Genomic DNA, 7,542 nt, shown 5'->3' with positions numbered 1-7,542 from the left:
GACCGCCCCCTGATGACATCATAATATGCAAATTAGATGAGTATATTTACACCCCACATAAACTTTAGGTCATGCCCAACATTTTTCTATTTTACAGTAGATCTCTATCTTTAAACCCTTTCAAGCTACAAGCTTTTGAAATCTTGATGTCAAAATCCAGCATTTAAAAAAAAAAAACCCTGGCGCCTAAAGGGTTAAAGACCGATCGGGATGTTCAGTTGCGTAGGCTGGAGTTGGAAGCCCAGAGGCAGCGACACAGAACAGTGTCGTCACCGCGCTCCAGACATGCTTCTGGTAGTTCTTCCGAGGGGGGGCAACCTGACTTTGACGTGGGTAAGTACATTAAACTTGTACCTCCATTTCGTGAATCTGAAGTTGACTCGTACTTTGTGGCTTTTGAACGTGTCGCGGCTAAATTGAAATGGCCCAAAGATATGTGGGCGTTGTTGTTGCAGTGTAATCTTGTTGGCAAAGCCCAAGAGGTTTGCGCGGCTTTGCCGATCGATGATTCACTGAATTATGATACGATGAAATTGGCTGTGCTGCGTGCTTATGAATTAGTACCGGAGGCGTACCGGCAGAAGTTCAGGGCGTGTTCAAAGACAGCCAAGCAAACGTTTGGGGAGTTTGCGCGTGATAAGAGAACGCTTTTTGAGAAGTGGTGTGTCTCTACAAAAATTACAACTCTTGATGAATTACAAGAACTTATTTTGCTCGAGGATTTTAAAAACAGCTTGCCAGAAAACATCGTAATACACCTAAACGAGCAGAAAGTATCTAAACTTTCTGATGCGGCAATATTCGCAGACGAATTTGCGCTTACTCATAAGACTGTATTCTCCGTTGTGCGCGCTTCTAAACCCTCCTTTGTCATGGAAGTAGGGAAGGATAAACGAATGATAAGGGACAACTCTTTTAGGGCTGATGGTGAAGCACATGCGCAAAAACGACCTGATAAAAAAAAGAGTCTGTTTTTATTGCCTTGATCCTGGCCATCTGATCACAAGCTGTAAAGCTTGGCAGCAGAAAGCTGGAGGTAGGCCTAAAGGGGTAGCGTTTACCTCCGTTTCTGAGCTATCATCGCAGGAAAAATCGAACGCTTTTGGGTCGTTTCTACAAACGTGTTTAGTCTCGCTTTCAGATAACCCTGAGATAAAATCCATAGTGATGCTACGAGATACAGGAGCCGCACAATCTTTAATATTAGAAAGTGCTCTGCCGTTTTCGCTGAAGTCGTATACAGGCAATGATGTGCTCATACGCGGTATTGAAATGGGTTGTACTCCTGTGCCGTTGCATACTGTTCAGTTGAAATCTGACCTTATCTCTGGCACGGTTTCTATTGGTGTGCATTCACAATTACCTGTGGATGGCGTGAGTATGATTTTAGGTAATGATTTAGCTGGAACCAAAGTGTTTCCGTATCCGATCGTGTCTGCCGAGCCTAACGTTAGTACTCAAGTAGCTGCTCTGTCACAGTCCCCCATGGCTTTTCCGGCATGTGTTGTAACCCGTGCACAGAAAAAGAAATTTGAAGATGTGGTGGATCTTTCAAGTTCCTTTTTAGTTGCATCGCCAGAGAGGGTGGAATGTAAATTGTTTGTTAATCCTCAACCGTCCATGAGTGATGAGTATTTGAGTGCAAACGAAATTCCCTTAAAAGTGGGTAGGGAACAGCTGATCGCTGCACAAAAATCGGATTTGACCTTGAGTAAATGTATCAGTGCGGCTGGGGACAAAACGCGAGTTTCAAATGAGTCGGTAGGTTATTTTTGGGATGAGAAAGTATTGATGCGCTGGTGGAAGCCGTCAAACTCTGAAAGTGACCGTGTCTATCAGATAGTTCTTCCTACCGGGTATCGGTATCAAATCATGCAGCTTGCTCACGAGCATCTATGTTCAGGACACCTTGGTGTTACGAAAACGTACGACCGAATTTCCAGACATTTCTTTTGGCCAAGTTTGAAATCATCAGTGTCTGCGTTCGTTCGTTCCTGTCATTCTTGCCAACGTGCTGGCAAGCCTAACCAAAAGATTCCTCACGCGCCACTTAAACCCATTCCGGTGGTAGGAGAGCCTTTTGAAAGACTTATCCTTGATTGTGTTGGTCCATTGCCTAAGGCTAAGTCAGGCCACCAGTATCTCCTTACTATTATGTGTGCAGCTACTCGCTACCCGGAAGCCGTGCCATTGCGCTCTATTAAAACAAAAGCTGTGATTAAAGAGCTGGTTAAGTTTTGTTCTATGTTTGGGTTACCTAAAGTAATCCAAACAGATCAGGGAACAAACTTTACCTCACGCTTGTTTGAACAGCTGGTAAACGAACTGGGGGTGGAACATTAGATGTCAAGCGCATACCATCCAGAGTCGCAAGGTGCGCTTGAGCGCTTCCATCAGACGTTAAAGTCAATGTTGCGCACTTACTGTGTTGACACTGATAAAGAATGGGTGGATGGTCTACCCTTATTAATGTTAGCCATAAGGAGCACAGTGCAAGAGTCTTTAGGGTTCAGTCCAGCTGAGCTGGTATTTGGACACACAGTTCGAGGACCCTTGAAATTGATCAGTGAACAGTTTCACTCTAAAGATCCTCCCTCCGTATCGATTTTGCAGTATGTGAGTTTGTTTCATGAAAAACTCCACAGTGCTTGGGAGGTTGCTAAACAGCATCTCGTTGAGTCGCAATCAAGGATGAAGAGTAGATATGACAGAACCAGCGTAGTTCGCAATTTTAAACCGGGGGATTCTGTGCTTGTGTTTTTGCCTGTACCTAACTCTCCTATGCATGCTCGGTTTGCTGGTCCATATCACATAGAGAAAAAACTGAGTGATACCAACTACACCATTCTAACTCCTGATCGACGACGCAAAAGTAGAGTTTGCCACGTAAATATGCTTAAAGCGTATGTGCCTAGAGATGTGCCTGAAGTTAAGACTGTGGTTGAAACCGTGTCTCCTGTTAATGCTGTTGATCTGCCTTCCATTTATGTGTTAGAGACCGACGGTTTAATTGGAAAGGATGCTCAAGCCTGTTGTGGGAGACTACCGAATTCCGCTATTCTGGCCAACTTGCCGTCTCATCTCTCTTATTTGTCTGTGAGTCAGTGTAATGATATTGTTGAATTAATTTACAACTATCCTACATTGTTTAACGATGTTCCTTAGCAGACAAATGTGTTAAAGCATGATATTGAGGTGGGTCAAAGTACACCCATTAAACAGCATCCATATCGTGTTAACCCGCACAAACGACAAGCTATGAAAGACGAAGTTAATTATTTGGTGCAAAATGGCTTTGCGGTAGCCAGCCAGAGTCCATGGAGTTCGCCGTGTATACAGTACTTGTGCCTAAGTCTGACCACTCTTTTCGATTCTGTACTGATTTTCGCAGAGTTAATAACCTTACCAAAGCTGACTCATTTCCTCTCCCCAGAATGGAGGATTGTGTTGATCGTGTGGGTACGTCACGCTATGTAACCAAAATCGATCTTTTGAAGGGATACTGGCAGGTGCCATTGACATCCCGTGCCTCTGAAATCTCCGCCTTTGTCACGCCTGATGCATTCATGCAATATACGGTGATGGCTTTCGGGATGCGCAATGCACCTGCCACATTCCAACGATTAATGCAGATTGTGTTATCAGATGTACAAAACTGCGAAGTGTATCTAGATAACGTAGTGATCTATTCTATGACATGGGAAGATCACTTATGCACCCTGAGTTTAGTCATGAAACGCTTGGCTGAAGCGTCCTTAACCCTCAACCTCAGCAAGTGTGAGTTTGCCAGAGCAGTGGTGACTTATCTCGGTAAAATTGTTGGGCAGGGTCAGGTTAAGCCCGTTAAGGCTAAGGTTGAAGCTGTTGTTACTTTTCCTTCACCCACTAATAAACGCGAGTTGAGGCGTTTCTTAGGAATGGCTGGATACTATAGGGGATTCTGTAGGAATTTTTCCACCGTGGTTGCACCCCTTACTGACCTTTTAAGCACTGAGCGAAAATTTGTGTGGAACGAAGTATGTGAATCTGCTTTTTGTTCTGCTAAAGATTTATTGTGTAACGCTCCTGTGCTCTCTGCCCCAAATTTCACTGAATCTTTTAGCCTACAGGTGGACGCGAGTGCTCATGGCGCCGGTGCGGTGCTGATGCAAGCAGATAACGCTGGTATCGAACATCCAGTGAGCTATTTCTCAAAAAAATTCACCAGGTGTCAGAAAAACTATAGCACCATAGAGAAAGAAGCCCTGGCGTTACTGTTGGCCGTCCAACACTTTGAGGTGTATTTAAGTTCTGGTGACCGTGACAGGCGATACGGATCACAACCCTCTAGTGTTTCTGGCTCGTATGTCTAATTCTAATCAGCGATTAATGAGATGGGCACTCATCTTACAGGAGTTCAACTTGGACATTCATTATAAAAAAAGGTGTAGATAATGTCGTAGCTGACGCATTATCAAGGGCTTATACTGGTGATGCTTAATCGACCGTTAAAAGCGTCATTAAGTGTTGTATTACAAATCAGGTTTTGTAACTAAGGGTGGGGGTGTTACGTCTCTGGACGTAATGTGTCATTTTTTTTTTATGTTGTGAATTGTTGTTGTGCAGTTCGTTGTCTCTCTTTTGCTCTATCTCTCCCTCTCCTTCTGAGTAGGCTTGATTGGGTTCAGCTGTGGCAGATTACGTTGATGAGAGCGGGAGTCTTGAAATACTGGGAAAGACGGCAATGCAGGAGAGCTTCTGGTGCACACGTCGTAGAGCTCCGTTGTCGTTTGTCCCTCATCTCCTGCCCCAGACATTTAGATTTTTGTTGGAGTTCTAAATGTTAGTGTGTTCTTTTGAGTGAGTTAAGCCTGTGTGGCCAGTTTTCACTGTTGAGTTATGAGGACATTTGTCTTGTTACTTTGGTATGAGTTTATCTTTGTATTATATTCTATTTATATGTTTTTGTTTATTTAGACTGCTGCTGATTATGACATTTGTTAATGCTTAATTCCTTATTTTTGGAAGCCGTAGGGAGGAGGTTGCCATTTATTTTTCCTGAGTAGTTTTCTCTTGTTTATGGTCAGATAGGGAGTAAGGAAAGACTTTTGTACTTTCTTTGGGATTTTTATTTTGTTAGGTAAGTTACATTTATTTCTCTTTTAGTTAGAACCATTTTTGTTTGTTATTTTGGCCTGAACCCCTTCTGAAGATTCACGCTTCCTGCTATTCATATTTGTGTCAATAAAAAGCTTACTTTTGACACTAATTTCGTTTTTGGTAGTATTTGTTTGTGAGCTGGGACAGGAGAAGGGATATGCATAAAATTAATTGTTTTATTTGTCATCGACATTCCTAACCCTAGACGGGGAGGTCGTGACAGTACTCACGGGTAGGAAAACTAAGAAAACAGACTCCTAACTACACCTGCCCTCGGGACAAAGTTCTTACCTGCCTCCCGAAATAAAAATAAGAACAGGTGAGTCTTCCGGGCAACTGCTTCCCTCGCTCAGTTCTAACTAAATAAACAAAACGTGAACTAACAAATAAATAAATACACTACCCGCTACTGATAAGTAAAAAGAAAAATATCACATATCAAACACAAATTTACTAGTTAAACCTAAGCATATAAGAAAACAAAAACATAGCCTCAAAGAGGCAATGAGAGAGAGACGCTAACGAGAACAATGGGAAGTGGAACCACAGAGAGAGAGAGAGACTGCCATTGTCGCCTCGCAGCCTTTTATCCGGAGTCCTTGCTGACGTCACGCGACTCTAGAAGAATGGGAATCTCCCCACAACGCCACCTAATGGGCTTAGAATATAAGTGTCACACAGTTTCACGTAACAGTTCCACATTTCATTTTCATTGTTTTCAGCAACAGTCTTGATTTTACAAAGTACTGGGGTAAGGATCCACCCAGTCTTTTACTTGCGCTTCTACAAAGTTCACTTAATTTATCAGGATTTAGTTTCAACTTTAGTCTAGCTCCGTGTTCAATATGACTCCAATTTCAAGTGATCATTAAATTTAAGTAATATTTCTAATTAAAACTGGTCACAATATCGATTATTAATTTAGATGTTTGATTATTCTGGAAATCTCATACTCTCAATTATTCGTTCAGCAAGGACCTGATATCACTTAGATATTCACTTGGCCAACGGTGAACCCACGGACACAAATTTGCTAGTTCTTTTTAATTCAGATAAATTTAACATCACTGCACAAAATATAATAAATATATATATATATATATATATATATATATATATATATATATATATATAAATAAAATACAATAACATACAGACACATAAGACACATGATGCCAATTTCACAATTCACATAATAATTCAGAAATTACATAGATTTATAGGATATAAAATCCTGCCTTCAACAGATATTTCTAACTACCCAAAGTCATCTTCACACACGTATAACGATCACTCCTCTAGTCCAAAGAAATTAATAAAAGCTGACCACATTTCCAAACAAGACCTAATGTTCTTCCTAGATACGGCAGCCATCCGTTCCATTACCATGTGCTCTAATAATAAATTTAACCAATGGTTAATATTTAAAGATTGCTTAGTTTTCCAATGTTGGAGAATAGCTTTCTTTGCCAGAATCAGGGCAATATAAACCAATTTTACATAATGTGATGCAACATCTATCTCCAAAACTAATCCTAACAAACAGAACGATGGAGAGACTGGTATTTCTATATCAAGTAACGTGCAATTTCTCTATAACCCCCAACCAAAAATTCTGAACAGGAGTGCAATAAAATAGGGAGTGGAGGTAAGCGTCTAGAGTACCAAGATTACACCGAGTACACATGGGTGAATTAGTAAAACCCATTTTATACTTCCTGTGTTGTGTAATATGTACTCTATGCAGAATCTTATATTGAATAAGTTATAAATTTGAATTATCAATCAAGGAAAAAATGTTTTTACAAATATGTGTCCATGTATTGAAACCATGGGAGACAGACATATCCAAGTCCCATTTTCCAATAGGTAAATGCATCAAATTATCTATACTTAATAATAATTTAGATAACATTCTTTTGATGGTGCAAGTAACAAATGTAGAAGGTTGAAGCGTATTATCCTTAATATTTACTTTGCTTCGGATAACTTCCTTTATATGTAGATATTGAATAAATTCTCCTCTAGGAATAGCATAATTAGCTGTTAAATCTTCAAAGGAAATAAACGTGTTATCACAAAATAAATGATAAAGATGAGATATGCCACATTGATTCCAATTACTGTAGAAAAGGGGTTTCTTGTTAAAATAAAAATCAGGATTATACCAGATTGGAGAATATGCACATGGGTCCATTGAAGAATTAATTATATTTTTAATTTTACACCAATTTTTAATAGTTGTAGAGATTAATTTATTTTTGAAACAATTATGTTTTTTAATCGATGTTCCAATAAAAGGTAGATCACTTAATTTAATATCCTTACTATCATGTTTTTCTAAATTCATCCATGCCTCATTATCTAAATCATTATGTATCAACTTTTTTAGAAATTGTAACT

This window comes from Onychostoma macrolepis, chromosome 04 (genome assembly GCF_012432095.1).
Source record: "Onychostoma macrolepis isolate SWU-2019 chromosome 04, ASM1243209v1, whole genome shotgun sequence".
Taxonomy (NCBI): Eukaryota; Metazoa; Chordata; class Actinopteri; order Cypriniformes; family Cyprinidae; genus Onychostoma; species Onychostoma macrolepis.
Note: the sequence above shows the minus strand (reverse complement) of the source record.